This window comes from Apium graveolens, chromosome 5, assembly GCF_009905375.1.
Source record: "Apium graveolens cultivar Ventura chromosome 5, ASM990537v1, whole genome shotgun sequence".
In the NCBI taxonomy this organism is placed as follows: Eukaryota; Viridiplantae; Streptophyta; class Magnoliopsida; order Apiales; family Apiaceae; genus Apium; species Apium graveolens.
Window position 1 is genome coordinate 233,347,270 of NC_133651.1, and position 12,172 is coordinate 233,359,441.

At 39.2% G+C, this 12,172-nt stretch overlaps 1 non-coding gene across 1 annotated transcript; it reads right to left on the reverse strand.

The window, feature by feature from the left end:
* Positions 1 to 249: 249 nt before the first annotated feature.
* Positions 250 to 356, reverse strand: LOC141662600 (small nucleolar RNA R71). Its single transcript, XR_012550706.1, has one exon. It is a non-coding gene; the product is annotated as a small nucleolar RNA R71 (small nucleolar RNA).
* Positions 357 to 12,172: the final 11,816 nt, after the last annotated feature.

Consider the following 12,172-nt stretch of genomic DNA (forward strand, 5'->3'; position numbering starts at 1 on the left):
AATTCTGTTTCTTTTGGAGGAGCGGCAACTGAAGACCCCAACATGCACATAAGGAATTTTGTCGAGATCTGCAGCAATTTTAAGTACAATGGCGTGACTGATGAGGCTATCAAGTTGAGGCTTTTCCCATTCTCACTGAGGGACAAGGCTAAAGACTGGTTACATTCTGAACCAGCTGGGTCCATCACTACGTGGCAAGATCTTGCGCAAAAGTTTCTGGTGAAGTTTTATCCGATGGCAAAGACTGCTGCTATGAGGAGTGCTCTTACTCAGTTTGCGCAGCAACCTACAGAATCTATGTGCGAGGCTTGGGAACGCTACAAGGAAATGTTGAGAAAATGTCCACATCATGGAATGTTGGATTGGATGGTGATCACTGGTTTCTATAATGGTTTGGGAGCCCAATCTCGGCCCATGCTCGATGCAGCAGCTGGAGGCGCCTTATGGGCTAAAAGCTATACTGAGACGTATAATCTTATAGAAACGATGGCTGAAAATGAGCATCAAAACCCAACTCAGAGGATGACGTCAGGCAAGGTAGCAGGTATTCTGGAAGTTGATGCAGCCACCGCTATTGCAGCCCAGCTCCAAGCGCTATCAATGAAGGTTGATTCTCTGGCTACATATGGAGCTAATCAAATAGCTATAGTTTGTGAGCTTTGTGCAGGTTCTCATGCTACGGATCAGTGTTCTCTTGTCAACGAATCTGTTCAGTATGTGAATAACTATCAGCGACAACAGCAGCCTGTGCCAGTAACCTATCATCCTAATAACAGAAATCATCCAAATTTCAGCTGGGGAAATATTCAGAATGCTATTCAGCCACCATATCAGCAAGGAGTGAGTAAACAGTTTAACCCACCTGGATTCCAGCAACCACAGCAGTATGCTACAAGGCAATCATATCCTCAACAGGGAAGTACAGCTGCACCTACTAGTGCTGATTTTGAGGAACTTAAGCTGTTATGCAAGAGTCAGGCGGTTTCTATCAAGACCTTGGAAAATCAAATCGGTCAATTAGCCAATGCAGTGCTCAATCGTCAACCTGGCACCCTTACCAGTGACACGGAAATACCAGGCAGGAAGGAAGCTAAAGAACAAGTCAAGGCTATTACCTTAAGGTCTGGAAAAGTTGCTGATGCTGAAAAGGCAAAAGAAGGAGAAGCTGAAATTAGAGATGAAGAATCTAAGCAAAAGGAGAAAGCGGCTGAGCCAAGGAAGACTACTGTTGAACACACTCTGCCTGAGGCTAATACAGGGGAGAAACAGCTCTATCCTCCACCACCTTTTCCTAAGAGATTGCAGCAACAAAAGCTGGATAGACAGTTCGGGAAGTTTCTGGAGGTGTTCAAGAAACTTCACATCAATATACCTTTCGCTGAGGCTCTGGAGCAAATGCCTAGTTATGCGAAGTTTATGAAGACTATTCTTTCAAGAAAGGTGAAACTGGATGACCTTGAAACCGTTGCTCTCACGAAAGAATGCAGCGCTGTTCTGCAGCAAAAGTTACCACCAAAACTGAAAGATCCAGGAAGCTTTACCATACCTTGCACCATTGGCAATCTGACTTTTGACAAGTGCCTTTGTGATTTGGGAGCAAGCATTAATCTGATGCCGTTGTCGATCTTTAAAAAGCTGGATCTGCCTGATCCAAAACCCACATACATGTCGTTATAATTGGCTGATCGTTCCATTACTTACCCAAGAGGCATAGTGGAGGATGTGCTCGTCAAGGTGGATAAGCTCTTCTTTCCTGCATATTTTGTTATTCTGGATTTTGAGGAAGATAAGAAGATTCCCATAATCTTGGGAAGGCCTTTCTTGGCTACTGTCCGTACCTTGATAGATGTGCAAAAAGGTGAACTTACTATGCGGGTACAAGATCAGAATGTGACCTTCAACGTATTCAAGGCAATGAAATTCCCTACAGAAGATGAGGAGTGCTTAAAAGTGGATGTGATTGATTCTGCGGTTACTTCGGAACTCGATCGCATGCTAATGTCTGATGCATTGGAAAAGGCCTTAGTGGGGGATTTTGACAGCGATGATGAAGATGGCAACGAGCAATTACAATATCTGAACGCTTCTCCCTGGAAGCGAAAGCTGGACATACCGTTTGAATCTCTTGGTACTTCTGACCTTAAAAATGCTGAAGGAAAGCTCAAACCATCAATAGAGGAAGCACCTACCTTGGAGCTCAAGCCATTACCTGAACACTTGAGGTATGCTTTTTTAGGAGATTCATCTACGTTACCTGTTATTATTTCATCTGACCTTTCAGGTAGTGAGGAAGACAAGCTCTTAAGGATTTTGAGAGAATTCAAATCGGCTATTGGATGGACCATAGCAGACATCAAGGGGATAAGTCCTTCATATTGTATGCATAAAATTCTGCTAGAGGAAGGTAGTAAGCCAACTGTGGAACAACAGCGAAGACTGAATCCTATCATGAAGGAGGTGGTGAAGAAAGAAATTCTGAAATGGCTAGATACAGGCATCATTTATCCTATTTCTGACAGCTCGTGGGTGAGCCCCGTACAATGTGTACCTAAGAAAGGAGGTATCACTGTGGTCGCAAATGAAAAGAATGAGCTCATCCCCACTCAAACAGTTACAGGATGGAGAGTATGCATGGATTATAGAAAATTGAACAAAGCCACAAGGAAGGATCACTTCCCTCTTCCATTTATTGATCAGATGCTTGACAGGTTGGCGGGTCATGAGTATTTTTGTCTTCTGGATGGTTATTCAGGGTATAATCAGATTTGTATTGCACCAGAGGATCAGAAAAGGACTACCTTCACTTGTCCATTTGGCACGTTTGCTTTTCACAGAGTTTCATTTGGGTTATGTGGCGCCCCGGCCACTTTTCAGAGATGTATGATGGCTATATTCTCTGACATGATTGGAAATAATGTCGAAGTGTTCATGGACGACTTCTCCATCATTGGACATTCATATGATGAATGTTTGAATAATCTGCGCGCCGTACTCAAAAGATGCGTGGAAACTAATTTGGTGCTCAATTGGGAGAAATGTCATTTTATGGTGCGTGAAGGCATTATTCTTGGGCATAAGGTCTCTAACAAGGGTCTGGAGGTGGACAAGGCCAAGGTGGGAGTCATTGAAAATCTTCCCCCACCTAATTCTGTGAAAGGAATCCGTAGTTTTCTCGGTCATGCGGGTTTTTATCGACGATTCATCAAGGACTTTTCAAAGATATCTAAGCCGTTGTGCAATTTGCTTGAGAAAGATGTGCTTTTCAAATTTGATGATGAATGTTTGGCAGAATTCGAGACTCTCAAGAAGAGTTTGATCACTGCACCAGTTATTACAGCACCAGATTGGACAGAACCGTTTGAGATGATGTGTGATGCGAGTGATTATGTGGTAGGTGCAGTTCTGGGATAGCGCAAGAAAAATCTCTTCCATGTGGTCTACTATGCGAGTAAGACTTTAAATGGGGCCCAATTGAACTACACCACTACTGAGAAGGAGCTTTTAGCTATAGTCTTTGGTTTTGAGAAATTTCGATCTTATCTACTTGGTACGAAAGTAACAGTATTCACTGATCATGCGGCTATTCGCTATCTAGTTTCCAAGAAGGATTTGAAGCCGAGACTCATTCGTTGGGTGCTTTTACTTCAGGAATTTGAGTTAGAGATCAAGGATAGGAAAGGTACTGAGAATCAAGTAGCTGACCATCTCTCTAGGTTGGAGAATCACGATTCTACTTCACAAGATAGGACGTTAATCAATGAATCTTTTCGGGATGAGCAGTTGTTCGCAGTTCAGGAGGAAGAACCATGGTTTGCAGATATTGTAAATATCTCATCAGCAATGTAATGCCTCCTAATTTGACATCCGCTCAAAACAAGAAGTTTCTGCATGAGGTGAAGTGGTATATGTGGGATGAACCATATTTGTTTAGATAGGGAGCTGACCAGATCATCAGGAGATGTATCCCGTTCTGTGAGATGGAGGGGATATTACGAGACTGTCATTCCACGGTTTATGGTGGACAATATAGTGGTGAGAAGACGGCAGCTCGTATTCTACAAGCAGGTTTTTTTTTGGCCTACTTTGTTCAAGGATGCTCATCAGTTTGTTTTAAGGTGTGATCGTTGCCAAAGAGTGGGAAATTTGACAAAGAAGGATGAGATGCCATTAAATGTGATGCTTGAAGTCGAGGTCTTTGATGTTTGGGGAATCGATTTCATGGGGCCTTTTATCTCCTCTTGCAATAATCAGTACATCTTGCTGGCAGTCGATTATGTCTCAAAATGGGTAGAAGTTAAAGCTTTACCGACAAATGATGCAAAGGCAGTGCTAAATTTTCTTCATAAGCAAATTTTCACAAGGTTTGGAACACCTCGGGTAATCATAAGTGATGAAGGATCGCATTTCTGCAACCATAAGTTCACTTCTATGATGCAGCGTTATAATGTGAATCATCGAGTAGCTACTGCCTATCATCCGTAAACAAATGGTCAAGCGAAAGTGTCTAACAGAGAGATAAAGCGCATTCTAGAGAAGGTTGTTTATCCGTCAAGGAAGGATTGGTCTTTAAAGCTCGATGAAGCTGTTTGGGCTTACAGAACAGCATACAAAACTCCACTTGGTATGTCACCGTTTCAGTTGGTGTACGGTAAGGGAAGTCATCTACCTGCGGAGCTTGAGCATAAGGCCTACTGGGCATTGAAGAAGTTGAACCTGGATTTAGATGCAGCTGGTAAGAAAAGAATGCTTCAGCTTAATGAACTTGATGAATTTTGACTTCAAGCGTACGAGAATAACAAAATGTATAAGGAAAAGGTGAAGAGGTGGCACGATAGGAAGCTACATCCTAAGTTATTTGTGCCAGGGCAACAAGTTCTCTTATTCAACTCTCGACTCCGACTTTTTCCTGGGAAGTTGAAATCAAGGCGGTCTGGACCTTTTATTGTCAAAACTGTGTTTCCACATTGAGCGGTGGAAATTTTTGAGAATGATCCGGACCAAGCATTCAAGGTTAACGGTCAGCGGTTGAAGCACTACTATGGGGACATGGCAAACTGGGAAGTGGTTAGTGCCATTTTGTTGACTACTTGAGAAGGGTACGAAACGTCAAGCTAATGACGAAAAAGAAGCGTTGCGTGGGAGGCAACCCATGAAATGTTGTTACAGGAACCCTTAGAAGTTAATAACCTATCCAAAAACACAAAAAAAATTAGAAAACAGGGTCTGAAAAAAAAAATTCCAGTGACCCCCTGAGCGCCCGCTCAGCTTTGCTGAGCGACCGCGCAGCAAGCTGAGCGCTCAGCTTGCTGCGCGACCGCTCAGGGGTCGAGTACCAGAATTTTTTTTTTACAGTTCAGAAAAAAAAAAGAAAAAAAAAACAGTTGTAGCCCATAAACCCACAATTTGTTCCCACTACCCCATCATTTTAACCCTTCATTCCAAACCCTAATCTAATCCACACCCTATATATACATACACCTATCGTACATATCTCCCACAAAATTCCTACACTTAAACTCTCTCCCAAACACCAAAACTCAGTTCTTACACATTTTTTTCACGAATCAATGGCACCCAAGAGAGCACGCACTATTGACAGCAGCAGCACAGTTCCTACTGCTGATTCATCGATGGGTACTGCTGCAAGGCCTCGGTTAACTTACAGAGCTGCGGAGGAGGAGTACACTAGGCTTTTGGGGAAGCCGATTCTGAAGGAGAGAGGGTTTTTACCATCGGGGAGGGATGGTGAGTTGCTGCCCATGATTGCAGAGAAGGGGTGGATAGCTTTCAGCGAGTCGCCCGAAGCAGTGCCGATGAGTGTGGTTCGCGAGTTCTATGCGAACGCGAAGGCCGAAAAGAATGGGTTTTCTGTGGTCCGAGGGCTGACAGTTGATTATCACCCTGCGGTGATTCGCCGTGTGATTGGACAGCGAGAGAGGAAGCCCGAGGAGGAGAACTGGAATGAAAAGACTGCTGAGGACTTTGACTTGGATTTGATTTGTGCGACTCTCTGTCGACCGGGCACAGTTTGGACCTTCAGGACCGGCACTAATGAGTATCGTCACTTTCCGGCGATCGTCATGAACAGGTATGCCCGTGCATGGAATGCATTTATTTGTGCTAATATTTTGCCTTCTTCGCATACACACGAGGTCACAGTTGAGAGAGCACAGTTGTTATGGGGAATTCTGAATGAGGAGTACTATGTGGACCTTGGTGAGTTTATCTACCAAGGAATTCTGAAGTTTTTTAGGGGAGCAAAGCATATGAACATCCCTTATGCATCCACGGTTACGAAGCTATGCCAAGCAGTGGGAGTGAACTGGCCGGCTCATGAGCAGTTGCAGTTACCGGCAGCTCCGATTGATTCTGGCACTCTGAATGGGATGCAGGAGTGGACCGGTGGTGAGCCTGAGGAGCATGGGCTGGGTTATCGTCTTCCAGGAGGGCGTCCAGCACGTGGTGCTACTATGGCTAGGCCAGGGCGTGATGAGGCTGGTTCTTCGAGAGCTCAGGAGGGTGCTGGGTTGGCTGATGCTCAGTATAGGAGGCTTTCACGGCGGATGGATGCCATGTATGAGACGCATAGCAGGTTTGCTCAGGAGCTCACCCTTGCGTTAGGGACTGCTTTTCGGGGCCTTGGAGCTGATATCTAGTGGCCAGTTTTTGGTAAGGACTCTGCATACCCGCCGCCTGATACTCCACCCACTGAGGGTGATGATGATGATGACTCCGAGTAGGTATATCCTGTGTTCCCTTCTACTACCTTCACTGAGGACAGTGAAGATTTTAAGTTTGGGGGTGGTAGTTAAGGAATATTGTGTGTGTGTCATATAGCTGCATATTCATGATAGTTTAGTTCATATAGTTGCATAATTTATGCCATATAGTTTTTTTTTTGTTATGTATGTCATGTAGCTCATGCATTTACCATGATCCCTTTTGCAATGATTTATCGACTGAATTGTGATATTGATGCGAGTGTAGTGATAGCATTAAAGTGATATTAAGTCGTGTAGGTTGATATGCATGCTAGAAACACTTGTAATTCCACTAAGTCTTAGAGAATGCGTAATGGCTAGATTGTTGTTATGATTTGGTTGTTTTCAAGGTCAATCTACTTATTATGCTTAGAATTCGATAATAGGTTTTTAGTGATAAAGGCATGAAAAAGAAAAAAAATTGGAGAAAAAAAATGGAATTTGTTGCTAGTTGTGGCTAGGCGTCAAATGGCTAGTAGCCGGCTCGCATATGGTGCGAGTAGTCTAGGGTTGAGCAAGATGGAGTGAAACGCACTTGCTCAGAAGTTATAAAAAAAAAATTAGTTTATGCATAATTGATCTAGAGTGGGCTCTTTGGTATTCGAGTTATTAAGTTCTTAGGGCACTTTGTGCCTAGTGACCTAAGGCTTTTAGAGTCTGGGATCCGCTAACCTAACGCTCGTTACATGGATACCATTGTATAAGTCTTTTGTGGACCTCACTCATTGCACGGTCAAATAAGCATTTGTGTTGTGAATAAAAAGCACGATTCCGTAATAAGCTCCAGAATTCTTGTAGTGTTGTATATCACTTTGTGCCTAGAATTTTTTATTCTTTGTATAATAATTGGATTGCCTTGAGGATAGTCTAGTCATAATAATTGGTCTAGTTCCGAAGCATATCTGTTAAGCGATTGCACACACCACATTTCTGGCTGTATGTCCGTTTGCATGAGTTTATTGATCTTTAGTTGTCTAACTGCATTCGTTGAGATGTTGCAATTTGGTTGGTTAATCTTAGTAAGGGGGATCACTGCATTTTCATATAGATTGCATTCATGCATGTTTTTTTTATTTGTTTTTGAGTCTGTGACGCTTGAGGACAAGCATCGATTTAAGTTTGGGGGTGTGATAAGTGGCATTTTATACCACTTAGAACGTCTTAAAATGGCTTAAATTGGTGTCTTGAAATCAAGTATTTTGTGTATTTGATGCGTTTTTCTAGTGTTTATGCATTTCAGGGTATTAGTTGCATTTCGGGGGAGGAATCACTAAGAATAAGCCTTGGCATGTGTTCGCCATTGCGAAAGGAAAGAAACGGGCAGATTACGGCGAAGAAACGGAGCAAAATCAGATTTTTTCCAGTAGAGGTCTGAGCGCCCGCTCAGCATTGCTGAGCGGCCGCGCAGCAAGCTGAGCGCCCGCTCAGCTATGCTTAGCGGCCGCGCAGGGTCGGGGAAAAAAATATATTATTTCAGGACTTCTACTTCTGTTTGGTTTTCACTTCTATGTAATCTGAGTTTTATGGGACTATTATATAAGTAGATTTGAGACGCTTTCACAAGGGGGGATTGAAGAAGATTGTGTTTTTACGCAAGGAGCGAAGGAGATAAGGAAGAAGACCGATTTAGCACACCGCAACGAAGAGGAAGCATATCTTCTTGTGATTCTTGTTTCGTTGTAACGTTGGATGCTAGTTTTCTTGCTTTGAACTTATTTACTCTTGTGACGTACTCTGTTTTAATATAATTAGTTTAGTTATTATTTTCTTGTGTTTGTTTATCATGATTTCATATGAACCCATGATGACGATAAGTGCTATTATGGGCTAATCGTGATCATGGGGTTGCAACGGATTTATTATAGAATTCTTTAGTTAATTGTTTAATACTTTAGTGTGTGATGATTGTATGATATCTAGTATTGGTTGTGCGTAGTCGTCTTATATGTGTCACGAACATATAAGATAGGGTGTTAATCTCTTGTGAAGCGACGGTGGATCTTGAGATTTAGAACTTGCCATGCTAGCATAGGTTCATGTACGTTGTGCATGATTAGTGGGTAACTCTAACAGTTTTATTTGCCCTATGTAATCAAAAGGAATAACTTGTGCTTAAATCGTTGTGTTGTCAATTTCTGTAGACATATAGGAAGTCAATATAATTGATAACTATTCAACTTCTATCTTAATTGTGGATGCTTGGTAGAATGGTATTAGTACAATGAAAGTTGGCTTTTATCAGTTTCGTGTTATTCGATTAATATCATCACTGTCACATGCTTAAGGTAATAACAATGGCTATTGAAGGAAGTAATAATGAAGTTGTGATCTCATGAGTGTTTTATTGTTGATAAATTGAAGTGTTAGTTAAGTGATTAATTAAGTAGTTAATTGTAGTTAATATTTAATCAACAATTTTAAGTGTTAGTGTCTTAACATTGAGAAGTAATCATACATTGGTGAGTGAGTTTAATTAGACAATAATTTAGTCGGAGTCTCTGTGGGAATGAACTAGAAAGTATTCTATATTACTTGCGAACGCGTATACTTGCGTGAATATTAGCGCGTGTTTTCGCCCTAACACAAACCAAATGTTATTATAACCCATAAGTATATTTAGTTTTATAACTTATTCAAATTTTATTACAAACCTCTAGACTAGTCAAGCATCCCAAAACAGTCTATCTGGAAAATAAACCAAACTATTTACAAGCACACATCTCCTGGTGAAACCTGGAACTTAGGCCTGCTCTGGCCTAGCTGAAAGAATTAGAATAATACAAAAGTATGAGCGAAAGAAATACTCAGCAAGCAGTATATAGCTTATGATCAAAATAACGACAACATTTCTGAAGAATAAATCCAAACAACAATACCTGAGCAATATCAAAAGCTAATATGAGCTTTAATGATAAACTATAATTATTTATATATATTTTGGATTGGAATCCTAGAACGACGGTGTGTTGCTGCCGGTGATCAGCCACGGAGCAACACCAGTACGCTGAAGAATATCCAACTAAACAAAGGGTACCCAAGGCACATATCAGCCTAGCAAGGTATTATATCCTGTATAATACATAGCTCACACTGGACTGCCGCCACGGCCTCTTACGCAACCATCCAATCCATAAAAACATTTTTTATCAAAGGAGCCGAATCAAACGACATCCTTAACCACATAACTCCCCATTTCTCATGGTCCAGAGTTATCTCAACAACTGACGGTGAAGGAACTAAAACAATTAGTTATTCGCTAATCTCATCTCAAAGTTCCACTGTATAGAGTAATTTGTAGCGAAATATAAAACCTTTAACTATTCTGAACTTAGAATAGTGAAGAAATACTTGCATAGTAGAGTTCAAAATGAATATCATTTGAATGTTAAATGAAGGTAAGGATACTAGCAATTATACTACAAGAAAGTTTATGAATACTTTCCTGGTATGCTCAATAACTTCTCACTATACCCTTGGCTTATAACTGCTGGCTATCAACTCCGTCTATCACTTGACTGCACTCCTTGCTACTCGGTTCTATAAACAAAAGGTCTATCTTAATTGACGGAACCAAACTCAATCGACGTAACTATACGTCCTGACGTCTACCCGATCGTGTATAACTAACCATGGCATTTTAAAACTATAAACAAGTAGCATGCATATCACATAGCACGTAATCATGTTATTCATATAACATGTAGTCATATATTTCATGTAACACATACATCAGATCGTCAAAAGATAGGTCTCAGTACGATTAAAATTGAAATTGGGTCAATCACAATATTTATCGAGCAGATACCGACTCAAAATGATTCTCAAAAATAAGTTTTAGGAATTATTTAAATTAATTATAAATAATTTATATTTTATTTAACTATTTATAAATAAAATTAATTGATTAATGATTTAATTAATTAATTAAATTCATAAATAATTAACTAAAATAAATTATAAATAATTAAATCAAATTGAATTTTTGAAAATAATAAAAGAAAATAATTTTTGGAATTTAAAATAAGTAAGTAAATAATTTTTAGAATTTAAAATAATAACTAAATAAATTTTTTGGAAATAAAAGAAAGGATTTTTGATAAATGAAAATGAATTTTGAATAAAATTTTAAAAATAATTAGTAGAAACAAATTTGCATAAATCGAAGGGGAACAATTTGGATTAAACGGCGGAGAGAGGGAGGGGGTCTTGCCGGAATTGTAACGCCTGAGAAATTACGCTTGTATTATATCGTATTTATAATAAATTATGTGTTTTAATATGTCATTTATGTGTAATTAACCATAAAACCCTAATTGTTACGTGCTATGTGTATTCTGTATTATCCGGATATTTTCAGGGCATTTTTCAGATATTTTATATCATATTTAAAGCCTTTGTATCAAAAGTTATATGACACGAACTATGATTTTATAGCTGATATTTCAAATAAAATAATTGGCTTTATTTTTCATAGAACGGCTTGTACCATCGCGTTATTCTGAACATCTAGATATTTTATAAATTTTCTCGTTTCGCGAAAAATGACTTTTCCGGGCCCCATTGGGTGTTAAAAACCCTACAAAAATCACATTTTTCTTTTTATAAAATTATAGGACTTTCATTTATACCATTTCTTTGTATTTTTGAAATATTCACAATTTTTGGTAAATTTTGACATATATATTGTATATATAAATTATTTAAAAATTAAAATTTAATACTCAAATTATAAAATTAGGGGCCAATTAATTTAAATAGGTGTATAATTAGGGCCTTAATTTTAATTAGGATTATTATTTTACCTACTATAAATAGCCTAATTTTTATTTAATTATTATTAATTAATTACTAAAAATCAAAAAAATAATTAAAATTCCATGGTTTCCGGGTTTGGTTTCGAATTCGGGTTGAACAATCAAACGTTCATTTTGATCTGATTTCTACACCAAATCAAGCAGTTCGAGTACTTAAATCACAAGTTTTGATCTGTTCTTTCTGTTTTTACCATCAATTTCATGTTTGAATTCGTAGTTTTTGATTTTCGAATTCTAGGGTTTAAGTTCGAATTGGGTCTTTTTGATTCTAGGGTAATTAGGATGATTTGATGATTGATATAGCTTTATCTGATGATTTACAATCGATTCATAGTATTTAATTGAACAAACGATTCCTGGATAGTGATATTCGATTATTAGGGTTTATGTTTAATTTTGAATTATACGTTTCCAATTTTGAGAAAGCTGAGGTATATAGGTTGTTAGGGCTTTGATTCTGTGATGAACAAGTTTTGATTTGAGCTATTAAAATCAAGGTTTCATGTACTAATGAAGAAAATCAATACTTGGTCGGAGTTAATATCGCTTTGACCAGAGAAGTTGATTGGAAGGTTATTCCTTGATTATGCCAGAATT